Source organism: Amblyomma maculatum, chromosome 2 (assembly GCF_055883805.1).
Source record: "Amblyomma maculatum isolate TAMU_Amacu chromosome 2, ASM5588380v1, whole genome shotgun sequence".
In the NCBI taxonomy this organism is placed as follows: domain Eukaryota; kingdom Metazoa; phylum Arthropoda; class Arachnida; order Ixodida; family Ixodidae; genus Amblyomma; species Amblyomma maculatum.
In genome coordinates this window covers 57984147-58001103 of record NC_139345.1, presented here as the reverse complement: position 1 = coordinate 58001103, position 16957 = coordinate 57984147, and the positions used below count along the sequence as shown (strand labels likewise).

Here is a 16957-nt window from a genome sequence, read left to right as displayed (position 1 = left end):
AGTGGGGCTCCAATAATGTTGTCTTGTTCTTTTCGTTTCGGTTACTTTCTTTGCTCGCGTAGTCACGCAGTGCAGGACCGGGCAATGATTTGTTTGTTCGCGTGGAAGACGATGTGAGAGCCAATGCCCCTGAGTGCATTTACTTTGGTGTTGTCTGTGCCTGGGTAAAAGAAAACAGTTTGATAGCTGTGCTTGGTGAATTAAGAGAGTTGGTAAATACGCGAGAGGAAGATACGTATTTATTGAGCCATATATAGCACAAAGCGGATCTCGCGATCATGAGTCGCACTTTTTGAGTGAAAGGTATACGTGCAGCACGTTTTCTGAGTCAGAAGTCAACGTATCGGGAGAGGCGCCAGCAAGAGGAGATGACATCGGTCTGAACTTTATAAAATTGTTCATTACGGGAACACTGGAGGCTGCGCGATTTGGATTGAGCGAAAGATCAAGTAACTGAAGCGGGTGCCGGGGGGGAGGCTCGATTACTTACGCAATGCGTGTATTTGGTAGTTTACTTGTTAAAGAGACGTAAACCATTGGCAAGAAGGCAGCTCTTTCTCATATCAGCTTTGCGAAGACATGAAGACATTGGCAGCAGTCTCCAAAGCCAAAATGCGGCGCTCGGGTTGATTTTAATGCTAAATATTCTTTGTATTCACAATAACCATGACGTGTGCTGGCTTTATTAATTTTCTTTCCGATATCTTTAATGTCACAGACGTAAATGGCTCGCTGGTGACGAGTTTGCGTCAGCGGGCGCTCATATGTTGCCCTCTCTTCAGTTGTAATTGTCATCTGTGATGGGGCGTTTAAATGCTGCACAGTCATTTGCACACAGGAGTCTCACGCACCCCATTTTGTGCGAACTTGAGAGCGAAGACATGATGCGCGTGTTAACCCATAGACATATCATACAATTCGTACAGTTGCGAACTCGCTTTTCACCTATGTGCAAATATCCAGGTATAGAGGCTCGAAAGAGCATCTGCTATGTAAACCAGGGTACAGTTATCTGTGAAACATCTCCAATCAGAAGTTTTTGCTGTAAAAGCGTCGACGTTGCGTAGCACCCTTGGCTTCTCGTTCTGGGGTGAAAATGAGCTGGTTGGTTTAAGTCTACTAACGGGCCCCATGTAGCCTATGAAGAAGGAGAGGTGCCGAGACGGTTTCGAAGCGTGATGACCTTTAAAAACAGTTCTCATTAAAAATGCCTGACAGTTTACTGTAGTTATTATACTAAACAAGTCATGGCTACTGTGTAAAATTGTTTAGTGTTCAGGCCTAGGCGAGCACAAGAAATGTGTAGTATCAGCTAGGGAAGTTGAATAGCGCTACGCGTTCACTCCACCAAGCTCGCAAGAACGAATACATAGAAATGTTTAGTGTCAGTGGTTGAGTTGCATATAAGTTTGCTATTATGTTATGATTAAATGTATTGTTAAAGTTATGCTAAATTTTATTACCCTTTGCCACTTGTGCCAAGAAACGAATGACCATTTTGGGCGGGAAAATCATTATTGATCAGGGCTGATATAACCTCTCGCAATGGTGAGTTAGCGGGATGCTAAAAGAAAACAAAGCCGTCAGTGGGAACTCTGAGCTGCACTGTAGTGCCTGCAGGTTCACACGTGTGTTCACATGGTGCGTAATTCTCGAGATAAATGAGAAGGAGGGGGAAAACTTAATTGAGACGTAGTATTAAGCTTCAAGAATATCCTGAGCCAGAATCATCAAGGCCAACTAGTGCGTCAGCTGGTTCGAAGCTAGGCAAGCCAGCCACGTTGGTGGATAAGGGTGTGGAAAAGGACGGGACTGAATTAAAACAGGGCAGGAGAAAGTACAGTGTTCTGAATTTGCGTAGAGTTCAGGACAATTAGGGCAGGCGGGACAGTGTCTGACACGGCAGAGAAAAGACAGGACTGAAGTGAAGAGTGTATTTAGGCGTATGCGTCGAAAAACGCGCATTTGCGTGGTAGTGAGGAATTTGTCTGGAACAGGAAGTGTACGAAAAGTTTCTCTCATGTTGTCATAGTGAAGATTGATTTCTTTTTTGTAATGAATAGTAGCTTCCCATGTGGGCGGATAAGGCCAGGATATCCTAGGCTCACGATGCTAAGTTCGCGGACGAGGCGCGATCAGGAGTCGGCATTAGTGTGACAATGTGGGGACGTAGCTTGGCAAGAGGTTCGTGTAGATCAGTGTGACAGTGTGGGGACGTAGTTTGGTAAGCGGTTCGTGTAGATTATTCTGTAGGTGTGCAGGAATACGACCCGCATGAATGACACATATATTTTGTATTCAGTCGGTGCATGCGGTATATCCCAGCTGAATAATTAGGGGGGGGGGGGGGGGGGGGGGGGCTAGAGAGAGGTCTTGAATACTGGCGATTATTGGTAGGGTTTCTAGGGTTGCTGTAGGAGGAGGATGGACCAAGGCTGCTGTCACCACTTTCCTTCCGCTCTTAACACAGTAAGCAGCAGCTGCGGCGATAACACAGTGCTCTCGTGCTTGGGCCAGGGAATCTGTGTCTCGAAAGGAATGATCAAAAGGTAATGCGTGAATTCATGGAAGAGGCAGCAGTCACTCGTAATCATAATCGTAACGTAAGCTTTCCGTCTCCCTCAACTCCTACCTTTCACTTTTGCAGGCTGATCCATGTGGATATGACGAGGCCAATAGAGTTTTGAAGCGTTCACTCCTCGAGGTAAAGCCAAGGTCACCGTGCGCTTCCGATGACCTTCATATAGCTACGAGGTCAAGTTGGAACTTAAGCCACAACTACTTTGGGTAACTATGTTCCCACCAAAGGTCAAGGTCAATGGTCAAATGTTAAGGCCAAAAGTCAAAAGTCAACTGACGTGGGAAATAGCTGAACGCGTGATCAGCTGCGTGACGAGACACATGATCGCTGAATCTCGAGTAGATATAGAGGCGCGCCTCGCGCTTCGGCCGAAGCTATTAACCGAAACTAAACCACAGCCAATTTTTGTTTGTAGGTTTCAGCCAGGTGTTGATGTATGTACATATTTGGCATATATATTAACCATGGTGTTTATTAATAAGGCGTAGTATTGTACGGTATACACGCGATGTTACAATACATGTATAAATATTGGTTACAGCCTAAATTGTGTTCTTGATAGCCGCTGTTGTGGAATCCGTTTCTTCGCTATTCATACATTTTGGTAATTGCCATCACAAGGCATGAATGGAAATGAAGATATGGCTCTAGTCAGCTAGTCAGCGGGAGACTCTTGAGACTTAATATACTAATCAACCTGACTAGAAAACGTTCGCTCTGCTCTTGCACCGAAACCTCTTTCCATGAGGCCCGACATTATGGGTTTACTATCCCGTCTTGTATCCCGCTTCAGGAACACACAGCTGGGAGCGCATGTTTCTCCGTTCCCGCAATGTGACTGGATTGGTTGGTTGGTTCACAGGAAGGGAAAGGCGCAGTATCTGTCACACTTGCTCTGTGGACACCTGAACCGCGCCGTAGGGAAGGGATGAAGGTGGGAGTGAAAGTGGATAGAGAGAAAGGGGGGCCGTAGTGGAGGGCTACGGAGTAATTTCGACCACCTGGGGATCTTTAACGTGCGCTGACATCGCACAGCACACGGACGCCACTTCGTTTCGCCTCCATCGAAACGCAGCCGCCGAGGCCGGGATTCGATCCCGGGAACTCCGGCACAGTAGTCGGGCGTCTTACCACTGCACCACCCCGGCGGGGCCAATGTGACTGGAAGAAATCGATTTCTGCACTGGTTTCTGCAAATGTCAATGAACCTGTTTCACCCCTACTGGATAGGCTGGTGGCACGTCAACCCCGTTCGATTTTTTTTTTTTTTCACTTCCTGTTATGGCACGCGGGCCTTCCTTTGTTTTTACGCCTGCTTCCTGCGGCTCCTGTGCTACGTAGCGTCATTCTATACCGCTGAGACACAGGCCACGAGTTCCCTTCTCTTCATGATTTCAAAACATGCGACATTAAAGACGCCCGTGAGACAAGACGGCACTGCTCCTCAGTAACTTTATAGACAGTCCAGGACAGGTTTCCATCATCGGCTGCGTTGGATGAAGCCTGCGCCCTGCATATAGTCTCCGCCGCTGCCGCTGTGCGCTGCATACGACCACCGCCCTACTTGAGTCTTTCAAAGCTGTTCGCTTGTGATCCCCCACCCCGCAATCAATCTGAAACTATTTGCACTGGGACCCCAGCAAATTGTACTTGTCAGCGAATTTTGTCTAGAGCCACGTATTCTAGATTCAGAGCACTATGCAATAGATTTGGGAGAAATATTTCATTCGAAATGGACACATATACTACTAGTTTAGCCGTTTAGGGCTTACAGTGGCGCTCAGTATGACCTGCAATAGGCCAGTTGGAAGTCGTAGCAAGCGCCACTGCAGCGCCATTTCGGCCCAATTACAAGACAAGCGCAATGCGAAGTTCACGCTTCCTGAAATTCCCTAAGTGGAGAACGACCGCAGCGTCTCTTTCCCTATGGGTACTTTTCAAGACACTCTGCGCTTTAAAGTGGCTCCCTTGGCTCCGCGCATGGCCAGCTGAAAAAAACCTCAGCACCCATAGCTGGGCCCGCATCCGAAGGTGCCCGGGGCAGAGCTCCGGTGCTGGGCCGGATATTAACGGGACGCCCTCACGGTGAACGCGCTTCCAATCCGTTGCTCGGGCCGCTTTCTCGATCTGTTCGGCACGTGCGCGCGCGAACACCCGCTGTTTGGGACGGTGCTCGCAGAACATGGCTGGCCGATCGCGGTGCTTTTTTTTGCGGGTGCGTACCTGGGTGCATCAGCTCCATCTCTCGGTGTGCCGACGGCCGGGCCCGATATAGCAGCCCCTAATTATGATCTGGGCGTTGTTCTTCCGCACTTCCTTCACTACAGCTGCCTGCACTGATTTTTTGATTTTTGTCTTTCTGTCAGGATTGCATCTCTTGTAGTTCTATTAAGAAAAAAAAAATTGTTCTTCTACTTGGACGTTTGCTTGCTGGCTTTTTTAAATCTACCTGTGCCTTCGTTATTGCCTAGGTGTACCCCACATTAGTGCATTTAATTACGGGCGCAGTGATATACCTGCGCAAAAAAAAAAAAAAAAAGAGCAGGAAGAAAGGACGTCAGCGCGAAGCGAGTGAAGCATAGCTTCACATAGCCAAGGGCCATTATCCAAGGGCACAACACAGCAACGCATGATATGCTTCGGTCGCAAAACAGCGCTTGGTTATTACGCAGGATGCCTGAATTGGCTCTGGCACAAACGCGATAGAAAAGGAAGAGTAAAGAGATAAAGACTTGAAGTAACAGAAAAAAGAGAAGCACTAATGAGATGCATAAGGATTCGGTGCTCACGCCGGAGTCAGTTGCGTTGTGTCTGCGCCATCTTGTACCAATTACGCGTTTTCCTCGCGTCGGCGTTTATTTATTTCAAATTCCCTGATCGGTACAGATATTTACACGACTTAAACAATGCACAAAAGGTTATTTAACATAACATAATAAATAACACGAGTAAAAAATACTCTGCAGCATCATTACACAAGATTAGCAGGCGTAATGAAAATGCAGATCTGATAATGTTAAAATATATCAAGGGTTCAAGACACTTAAGAGAAGAAAAAAGGCAAGGCTATGCAGTGTGTGGTAGAAAAGAGTACAACTGAAAATCCCTAGTAGCAGTCGTGATATTAACTAGAGACAGAAACTTGATAAGAGCATTGTACAGGCAATTTTAAGAACATGAAAGCGTGCACCTGGCGTGTTTTTCAAATATTCAAACGCGCTATAGCATAGTTAACAGTCGAGTGAACATTTGTGGAGAGGGGAATCGATAAAATTCACCTGTCTGTAATTTTACGAGCACTTTCTTGAGAGAGAGAGAGAGAGAGAGAGGGAAATGAATGTAGTAATATAAAAATAGCACTCTTCCTTATTTTTCAGCCCTACGTTTATATCTTCTTAAACCTTTTCTGAACTAATAAAATCTAACCACACATTTCTTGCACACTTTCTATCCTCCTTAACATTTCCGCCAAAATCAACCAGCAATCTTAGCCCTTCCCCTTTGCTACAAGAAAAAGAGTCACGAGGACATGTAAACTGCGTTATGTGTTGGCAATGAGATAATATTAGAAGCTGTTGATGCGTCTACATCGCATTCTGTGTCATTCTTTCATTTTTGTGTTTGCGCACCCCTAGACGTCTGTCTGCACGTAACCAGATGTCTGCAACGCCTTGGTCGCTCAGTGGTTATGTGGGGCTCGACTGCTAAGTCAGGAGACCGATGTCAGTGCGCGTAAAATACCCCTGGTGATCGAAATTACCTGGTGCCCTCCACAACGGCGTTCCTCATAGTCTGAAGCGCTTTGTAACGCTAAATCTCCATGAACATAAGCCGAGAGAACCAGACATATCTTCGGGTCGTCTATCGCTCGTGTTCAGATGTCTCCCCCTAGAGGTGGCGCTATGGACGCAATGAAGATGCGTCGAAATGTACACTTGTCACTTCCAGTTCAGTGGCGTCACTTCTCTCCAACCAATAACCTAATATTATGGCCGGTACCGTATTTTTTCCCGACGTGAATTCTAAGTCTATGGCATTAAAAGCGATACATGCCTGCGCAGCTAGGCGCATTACAGAACCTTTAGCAAGAGGGCAAACGAGTACGATGTTCTCGTTTTTGTTTTATATACCCTCTTTCGCGGCACATTCAAACGGTATGAGGCATAGGTAAACCGAAGTACGACTGCAGCCGACGCTTTGAAGCTGGTGTTAAAGGGCTCGCGAAGCGGTACTTGAGTAATATTTGAAAAAAGAAATCCACACAGGTGGCATTTGTGAGTACCCAATTCGAGTTTAAGAGCTTTGCGTGTAAACTATAATATACACATAATTTTGACCTATTGATAGGTTACAATCGGCGACCGCTTGCAACCGATTAGGGCGACGCAACCACGCGCCAAAGCCTCCCCGATGACGTCATCGGCGCTTGCCAGGTGCGCTCGTTTACTGGACGCTCCCAACCGATGTGGGCCGGGCGAAACGAGGTGGGGCTGGGGGAGATGGGGCGCCGTCATGATTGGTTCTCTTCATTGCTTTTCTTTGTGCTCTGGCATGCGCTGGGTGTGTGTGTGCGGGGGGGGGGGGGGGGGGGGATTAGGAGATTCATTTTCAGCCGCCTATAATATTCGGCGCTAAGGAAGGCAGGTAAAAAGTTTTGCGTTACGGATAGGGCTGATGGGATAGCTATTGCTTGTGTGCATTTTCTACTGTTAGTTAAGTAGCTTTTCATGAGCCTCTTAAGTGCGACTGTCACTCATTACTATTTTTATTTTCTTAAGAGTGTAGAATAGGCGAGAAAATTTTCACCATTTGCGTATGGTAATCAAACGTATGGTAATCAAACAACGACTGATATCGAAATTATATTTCCGTTGCCGGTTGGAAACACGTACACGATGCCGCTGCGTGGTATCTCCCTGTTGCATGCGTTCTGATTTATACAAGACACAATAGGACCGGCACTGTTGTCTTGCTGCCTACTCACTGCGTTAAATATACGACAAGTTTCCTCACCACGCGCGTTGCTGACGTGCTGTGCCGCGTAGTCTGAAGAGGCAGTCCTTGCGGAAGGCTCATACCGCAGGCGGTCGCCGCGAAGCCGGAGATGAGCGAAGCTCAGCAGGTATTGGTCGGCATTGTTGACGATGCGAGCAATTTTAACGTCCCTCATTCTCCCGTGTAATCATGGGCAGTGCAAGTTAATTATGGCGCTTTTGTTTCCCCTAAGAGTCGGCTCACCGTCAGCGCCCAGCATTGAAGTGATTAGCACTCATTGTGGATTGACTACCCCCGGACGGAATGCTCTCAAGAGCGTCAAGGTGAACGCGACAACGTAACGATGCAGGTTACGTAGTAGCAAAGAAGCGCATAAACAAGAGAAGGCAATGAAGGTCAGTGTTCTCAGAACAAAGACATTTTCTCTTCGTTCGCCTTTCTTGTGCTGCTTGGGTCGAATACATCAACTTTGTGTACTTTTTTTAAGGCTGAGGGCTCGGCAATGAGCGACAGAGCATTGAAGCAAAATGCGACCAAATGCAAGTGTCCCGACATTACGTTTACAGCCTGTGTAGGGTAAGGGTTGCGACACACGTCTCTGGCTTTCGCCATCGTCTTCATCGTAAGTCAATTACCGGGGGTTCTCCAGCCCTACGTTCCCATGTCGTTGTTGAGATCCGAATAATTGATGCTGTAAATGTCGCACTGCAAAGGGAAACAAAACAACTAACGGCTGTTTGATTAAAATTCAAACAAGAGTTTAGCTTGAGACGTCCCATGGCCGTGGATATGCGCCGCTGCCCAGAAGTGAAGGTTGTTAAGAGGCGCTACATTCTTTCCGAGAATTGGATTCACAGAGGACTGGCGTTAGATTGGATTCGTCCATTCACGCACCCGTCCACTCGCGCAGCTCAATGCATGCGTTGTTGGCCATTCACTGTTCTATGACAAAAATGTCGGCCAGCTGGATAGTTACTTTCTTATTTCTGCACACGAAATGCTTTACAAATACGGTTATTGCCGGATTTTGATATGCAAGTTTCACTTTTGTTCCCATCTCGGTCTACCGTTCAAGCTTCTTCGAACCGACGTGCAGGCTGATTTACCGAAAATGGCGCGTTGTCCTCGAGGATTAGTCATAAGCAACAAAGTACTATCCACGAGGATTTGTCAGGACGATCCGAATGAACCAATTGATGCCGGCGAATAAATGTCGCTTTTCGCTTTCGAAAGACGTCGCGCTTACTGCACATACAGACAAAAAATATCTTTTATGCTAATTAACAAATCGCAACAAAATGAAGTTCAAAGGTCACAGCAGATAGTGAACATCGTTTAGCTTTTCGCAACAACACAATTATCGCCAGCGCAGTGAAGGCACTGGGTAGTAGTGACCGTGACGCAACGAACATCGAGCGGAGGGGCAGCATCGTACAGTGCCGCCGAAGTTGTGGCAGCACGCATTCGCAGCAAGGCAGCGAGCTGCTGAGAGCGTTTGCTTTTATTTTTACGCTTTTTCGGAGAAGCCATTTGCATACCTCCTCACGGTCTCTCTGCGGTGTCCTTTAACGTATATACATGTCCACGATGCTACTAAATTTCACTTTCCCTTCCACTGCGTTCTCTCTCTGCCTTCGCCGGACGCAGCAGTCACGGTTTGATGTGTGGATAAGTGGCGGGGGCTAATTTGTCACGACCAAGAAGCCGGTGAGCCCCGGACGCTTGCTTCTGAAAATTATTGCGCCCTCCTGGCGCCGTCATCAGGGGTGGGCTTGCTACCCCACTGCTTGTTCTATAAACAGCCGCTTTTCCGGCCACTTGGGCGCCTACTTGCAGGCGCTCCTGTACGTGCTGCTACATTTTTGCGCTTCATTTCTGCGTGCTTGCTGCTCGCGACTCCCGGTGTGCGTTATTTTGGTTACTGGTTTTTCTTAGTTCTAGTTCTTTTTTCTGCTTGCTGGAAGAGCAACTTCCGCTTACCTGTATGTCGTTTGCTCCGGGATGTTTACTCAGTAATAAAGCTCCCTTCCTCCTTCCCACACCTCCCGAGTAATATTTGCTCATTTTCTTATTCAAACTGTTATGTTGGACGGACTCGTCTTCACTGTCTTGGTCGTCTTTCTTCAGTTCGCTGGATCGCTCACCAGCTCATTCAGTTCGCCTTTCGTGTGTGTGTTATCCATTTCGTTCTTGCTTCGGCGTTGGTTGCTTTAATCACTCACTTATTAATTCGCTTGCCTTTTTTCTCGCGCACGCACCCAATCGCCTCACTCACTCACTCACTCACTCACTCACTCACTCACTCACTCACTCACTCACTCACTCACTCACTCACTCACTCACTCACTCACTCACTCACTCACTCACTCACTCACTCACTCACTCACTCACTCACTCAATCAATCAATCAATCAATCAATCAATCAATCAATCAATCAATCAATCAATCAATCAATCAATCAATCAATCAATCAATCACCTCACTCTTTAGACTGCAGGGACTTCAAGAGTTGGCATACACTTCCCGCTCATTTACACCAGGCCCTGGCTCACTAGGTTATCACCCGCTCAAAGAGGCATTTAATCACTCAAGGCTAATTCCGACTCCGCTTATCTGTTGAGGATTTGTGACCGTGATGTGGCATACACACTCAGTAGTCCATGACGTTTTGCATGCATTAGTGAAATCTCAGTCAGCAAGAAAATATAAGTGGTGAAAGTGAATGACACTGTGCAAAGAGTTCGGCTCTGTCATCTGTACAACGTAAAACACTCTCTTCACGCTTCGCGAACAATTTAGTGAGAACTATCACACTCCTGTCTTATTTCGTTACGTTTTTCTCGTTTCTATCTTGGTGTTGTTCGAACTCCACGAGAGAGTTGCGTTCGCCGAAACGCGCTTATGTTCATGACATTTCTTTAGCGCTGAGTCTGCGCAATCTTTAACTAGGGAGAAGCGAAATCCTTAGCTTCTAGCCAATCGGTTGTTTTCAACAGGATTCCCAAATCTCCAAGCCGAAATGCTTCTTTATTTTTTTTTTTTTGTTTTTTTTTTCTTCCCTTTGCTCTCACCCTAGTTGCAATGCTAACTTATTCTTGCTCACCGCTTTCGCGGGGGCAAAGACACGACACGGGCGCTTCTTCTCGGAAGATGCGCTTTGTAGAATTCAGCCTTCCCCTGCACATCCGCCTTTTAGTTCCTTAAATCTGACTTCCTTTCGGGTCATTTGATTTGAAATGCAGCACGGATAGCATGTTCTTGGAAGAGGTAGCGGTGTAAAATGTTTTGTCTTTGGTTTTACTTTCCGGGTTGCACAACTACGCGATCTGAGACGTAAGAACTACGCGCGGAAAGACCTCAGAAGAGCAAAGCCAGCACGACAATAGTTCTGATGTCCTGGGGAAAGATAAACCATGTATTGTAAGAAAGTGACGTCGAAACACGTGTTATTATGTTTTATCTTTTTGTTTGTGTGTTCGTGTACGCTTTGGTGGCTTATAACTTGATCGAAAAGAGCTGGTATTGAGTGTAGTTCATCAAAAGCACAAAATCCAATGCGCCCCGGGCTTTAATTACCGTCCCGGAGAAAAAAAAAAAGTAACTTCTAGAAAAGAACTTTTCACCTTCGCATCGTCACTGGAAAAAAAAAAAATTAAGGCGTGCACTCATCTTTCACTGAAGTTTAGGCGCCGAATGGCCTGCGCTGGCTGCCAACGTCGTTTTTGATAACTGTCTTCTCATTCGGGCGAGTGGGCTGGCTGAATATTTTGTGCCTTTATGTGGTGCCCCACTGAATAAGAGCGTCCTATGGCTCTCTTTCTTTCCGCGTACATCGCCAACAGTATTGCTTCAAGAAAAAATAAAATAGGGCATAAAGAAAGTTCCTACCTGATTTTGACAGCTGCATTGATAAAATTGAGTTCTCGGTAGCGCGAGAACGAGATAAAGAAAACGTGGCATCGTGATTTTTTTTTTTTTCGGAATCTTGCTCAGCCACTTCTCGTGGCGTCTTGGAGATAATTAACTTGCTCCTCCTCTCATCTTCTGAAAGCGAAACTCAAGGTAGGCTGCGTGCAAACGCGAGTGCTGCGGAGCACAGTATGCAAATATGTAGGTTTTCTCTGTTTTGTATCGCAAAAACTTTTAGTAGAAGCTGTAGCAAACGGCGTATATGGTAGGACAAAACAAAACAATGTCTCTCGCCTCAAGACCTGGAAAGCAAATTACGCCACCGATTTCTTTTGCTTCTGAAAGTTGGGTTTTATGAGAGACACAAACTTGATTGAGAAACTGTGAATGTGCTCCTCGCCGCCTTACCTTTCCTATCATTCTCTTATATCTTTCTCCTTTAAACTCCTCATTCCCCTTCCCCAGTGCAGGGTAGCAAACCGGAAGCTTTCTTGGTTAACCTCTCTGCCTTCTCTCTCTCTCTGAAAGTTGGGCTGCAAAAAAAAAAAAACAAGAAAAAAAAGAATATATATATATATATATATATATATATATATATATATATATATATATATATATATATATATATATATATATATATATATATATTACCGAATTTTGACATTTTTTTGCCTGTGCGCTAGGAAACGTGCAGTATGAAGGAAAAAATAGAATTTCAGAAAAACCGTAAAAATGGACTTCCTCCATTCCTTGCTCAAATGTCTACTTATGCAGTCTTGAGAGTGCTAATAAGTGCTATGTTGCTACAAATTCGTGACAAGGCAACGGTTTAGACATCATGAAACTGTTTTTAGCCACAAATATCTTCACATTTCTTCCGTGCGCACACATGCACACGCGCACACACGCACGCACGAACGCACGCACACGCACACACGCGCTGTTTCTGTAGGGAAGGTTCGATGTCAGCACCTCTGCACTTGTGTGTGTGCCAGACCAAGTGTCTACAGAACAATCTTAGTTGCGCTAACCGTAAAATGAAGATATCAGTATTTTTCCCACTTTTACTGACGAGTACGACATTAAACGATGAAAATATATTGGAACTTCTTCATCGACGAAAGAAGATGTCATCATTATTGCAAAATTCGCGTGATGCTGCGCCTCTCGTGTAGCAGCACTTCATCTTCATCAATTTAACAAAATTAGGAGAGCTTCGTTTCTTCCAGTGGCCGCCGTCTCGGTTCCACTGCTTTTACACACGCAGGCAGCAGCAGGTGAAGCCGGAGGTCCATCATAATATATATTGCCAGATTATGAGTTTGGCTTCATGAAAGGCAGGTCGACTCAAGCCGTTTTTCTAACCCGATAACAAATTATTTTAGAACCATTTGAAAGGCAGTTGTTCGCACTTGGCGTCTATAGACTTTACCAAGCCTTCTGATAGTATTTATAACAAAATTTTACCCCCAACCGTGACAATTATGGCTTTAGAGTTAACTTCCAAATGCTTCTGGCATGTTACTGAGAACAACGCCACCAGAGTTGCCACCCGGAATTGTTCGTTAGACATAAAACCGATTTTCTCGGGAGTTGTAAATTTGTTATGTACATGACGCCAGACTGTTTTTTTTTCTTGCGTATGCTATTTTGGAGTTAACGCTAAACGCAAACGTTGTTCCTGGACGGTCCTTATCAGTTCTGTTCAGGGCCAAATATAAAATCGTGGACGTAAAACCGAATCTCCTGTTAGGACATACCCAGTAAAAATAGTTTCACCAACAAAAACCTTGGTGTCATAATGCAGGAAAATATGTCTTGGCATATTCGTGTTAATAACGGTTGTTGTATAGCCTTCCTGGGACTATTGGCATGCTATCCAACGTTTGCTATTTATTGTCCGTCGAGGTTGAAAGAACTCATTTGCAACCCACTATTCCTTTCTCGCATAAATTACAGCCACCTTTTAACACGTACCGCCACATTTACAAACATTGTAAATTGTAAAAATTACAGAAGAAAGCTGTTTTTATAATTGCCGATGTACCAAATATAGCACACATACCAAATCTATATTTTGTAGATCACATTATGCCTGTCACGGAAATATATCACGAAATATTAATGTGGACGTAGTGTATTTTTGCTACAAGACATTGATAACGTTTGGTTCACAGGAAGCGAAAGGCGCGGTATCTGTCACACTTGTTTCTGTGGACACCTGACTTGCGCCGTAAGGTAAGGGAGAAGGGTGGGAATGAAAGTGGAAAAAGAGAAAGAAGGGAGCCGGAAGTGGAAGGCTAGGGATTAATTGCGACCACCTGGGGATCTTTAACGTGCGCTGACATCGCACAGCACACGGATGCCTCTTCTACACGACAAGAAACAATTTTAATATCCTGGAAATATTGACAATGAGAACTAATTCTAGAACGGAAGAATTATGGTATATGACCCGTACTCTCAGTAATTATGTCGAACAGAGGCTTCACTATCAAATTCCCCAGATTTTAAACTAAACATTGAAAATTCATTGCATAGGCCGCATATAGCAGAGTTTTATACACAGCTTAACTTTATTCTCACTGATATTTATATTTCGCTGCTTTGCTCTGAAAAAATGGTTTTTGAAGGTTTCTATGCATGATCGTGATTTTTTAGGGCGTATCTGCAGATGTGCTGGATACAGTGCTAAATTCTATTGCACTTATATACATTTTCAAATACTTGTAAAGTAAGTACTTGGTTATTATTTCTTTCATTTACAAATAGTATAGTGAATCTATGTGCGCATGCTAGCTTGCCTTGTACAGGGAGCTTGCCTTGTCCAGCCACTAACTAGCTTTTTGACTATGCCTCCTAGCATCATTGATTTTGAATGAAGATTTGATTTGATTTCATACTTCAGTCTGTGCTTCCTTTGAAAGCGCGGAGAAAAAAAAAAAAGGAAATTGGAGCTTTAGGTTCGTCAGAAATTGTGTGACGGAAAAAGGCTATAATTATTTTTGCTATTTTCATAGATAGCCATTTTCATAGAAGATTTGAATGGCTTTTGGACAAGTGTTGCGAGACGTCGAGATGCTGCTCTTTTGACATCTTCGGAAGCTCCCGTAAAACCAAAACCTATTGAGAAAAAAAAATGAAGTTTTCTATATGCGCGATTAGTATAAGATATCAAACACGTTACTTCTCCACATTTTTTAATGCATTTCTGTAAAAAAGACCATCCTGCCTCGAGCCAGCCGAATGAACAGATCTGAAGTGAAACTTTTGTACGATGGTTGCGGAGGTAACCCGTAGTTAGCCTTCAACCTCTTCGAGGCAGCGGCAGGCTTAAGCTAATATATGCACTAGTCTGCCTTGTCTCCCTCTCGTCTTTGGCACGTGTGTAGGCACTGAAGGGGTTTCTTGTGAGGAATTTTTCGGTAGTACCGAAGTATTCTCGAACCCAACAATCCAGCAGGCGCCTGGCTACTGCCTTTTCTGTTCCCGAGGGCATGGCCTTCATCATACAGACCGTTTCCACAATGCACCACACTGCACAGCTCATCCCTCCAAACGCAGTACTCACGCGTCGAGAAACTGCGTAGGGGATACGAGTTGATAATATACGCGGAAACTCGCGAACCCACCTTTTTTGTTTTTTGGCTGCTGCTGTGAAACATGCTCGCGCTGACTCCAACATTCTGTAAGGAGATCATGACGAGGAGGAAAACGGTACTATTTTGACCTTAGTCATCGTAGCACAGGTGATAAAACTAACTAACGAATTGCCTTTTACCGTGCCAACCTTTTTGCCTGCGCTTCCGGTACCATATATTACGGAGAAATTTTCGATTGCCGGGTCTAGCAAGGATATTCTAAAGCAGCGCGCATCACGGCAGGGTTGTAAGGTGTGCCTAAATATCCGCACTCATTCTCAGGCAATTGTGGCGGCTTCAACATATCCTTCAGTATAGTTTACTTCGCAAACGCACGAAATTCACCACATCACGGGCTTTATCAGCCCACCAGAAAAATGTTCCTTAAGCCTTGTTCGCACTCCTGGTTCGACACTTTTTTTTATAGCAATTTTTGCGCTTAGTTGCCGCAAATGTGTTGCCAGGATGCTGAGGACAATCTAGGGTTTGTCTTATTCTGCAGAGAAGAATTGTTGCATGCTGACTGGAATAGTGCTGGTATAGCGATATCTCTCAAACGATATCTCACTTGATCTCTCAAGTGAGCTCATGTGACCAAAATCAATCGGGGGAGCCTAATATGGTGCCACGCATGGACCAGCGTTTTTTTTTTTTTTGCAAGGAAAAAAAAAGCTAACAATGGCAAACTAGCTGTCCCAAGAAATCGGAAACATGGCTCAATGTCTGTTTACTGCAACCAAGTATGTCTTAATACATTTGCGTACAAACAACTCTTTACTTGCCATGCTTGTAACATATTTTATTTCCATACTAGAAGGGACAACACACTGGTTCCTACTATGCGCGTGGATTGATATCTCACAGGTAGGGTGCGCTATGGTACTTGGCGCTCAATGTCTCCGAGTTTCGTATGTGTGCCGCGAGGGACGCCGTAGTAGAGGGCTCCGCATTAATTTCACCACCCGAGGTTCTTCCGTGTTATCTATATCGGCGCTGTACCACATGTTTATTCACACGGCTAGAGATGTTTACGGCCACTCGAAACTAGTACACAGACCGCCGCAGAATGTGCTTCACGGCATAATTTAAAGTTACCTTGTATATTACGGTTTCATTTTTCAAGTATGAAGCAGTACGGTAAAACTTGAATCACTAAAGTTGAAGTACCAAATTAAACACTAAAATTTGATACATACATCTGAGAATTGCAGTTGAAATTTAAAATACAAAAATTGAAATTTCTGAATACCTAAATCTAAATTTCGTATAAGAAACAAAATAAGTTTAAAACTTTTATGCTATATTAGTGTTCGCAATTTGAAAATTAGAGTTTCCTGAAGTGTTTATTTTCGGATAAGGCTCTTTTTAGAAAAACACAATGGAGGCACTGGCGCATCATTCCTCGCGCTAGTCCTTTTTATGGACAGAGCTTAGCAGATCAGCGAGTGCAAACGAGTGGGTGAAGCAATGTACGCAAGATGACGACTTTTACGCGAAAAGGAAAAACATTTACTTCTGATGTTTGCGATGTGTTGTCCATCACTGGACACTACGCACGATATCAGTATCACAAGTGAAAAGATAGTTATCGAAGTGAATGAACCCATCTCTTCGCTACACCATTATCTCCACGCCGGCTCCAGCAGTCTCACGATGGACAAAAACTTTCAGTGAGTAATAACAAAGATAATATTCTTATAGGTAAAAAAAATAAAACAGAAGGTCTTTGCTGGGAGCTGTGTACAAGACATGGAAGGAGCGCATGTATTTAATGGAAAATATAATTTTATAGAAAGTTTCGGGATAGCCTCCTTACAGCGCTGAGAGAAG

At 44.7% G+C, this 16957-nt stretch overlaps 1 protein-coding gene across 3 annotated transcripts in view; it reads right to left on the bottom strand.

Moving 5' to 3' along the window:
* Window positions 1–16957, bottom strand: part of LOC146198723 (uncharacterized) — a 321357-nt gene that overhangs the window by 81377 nt on the left and 223023 nt on the right. The window lies entirely within an intron of this gene.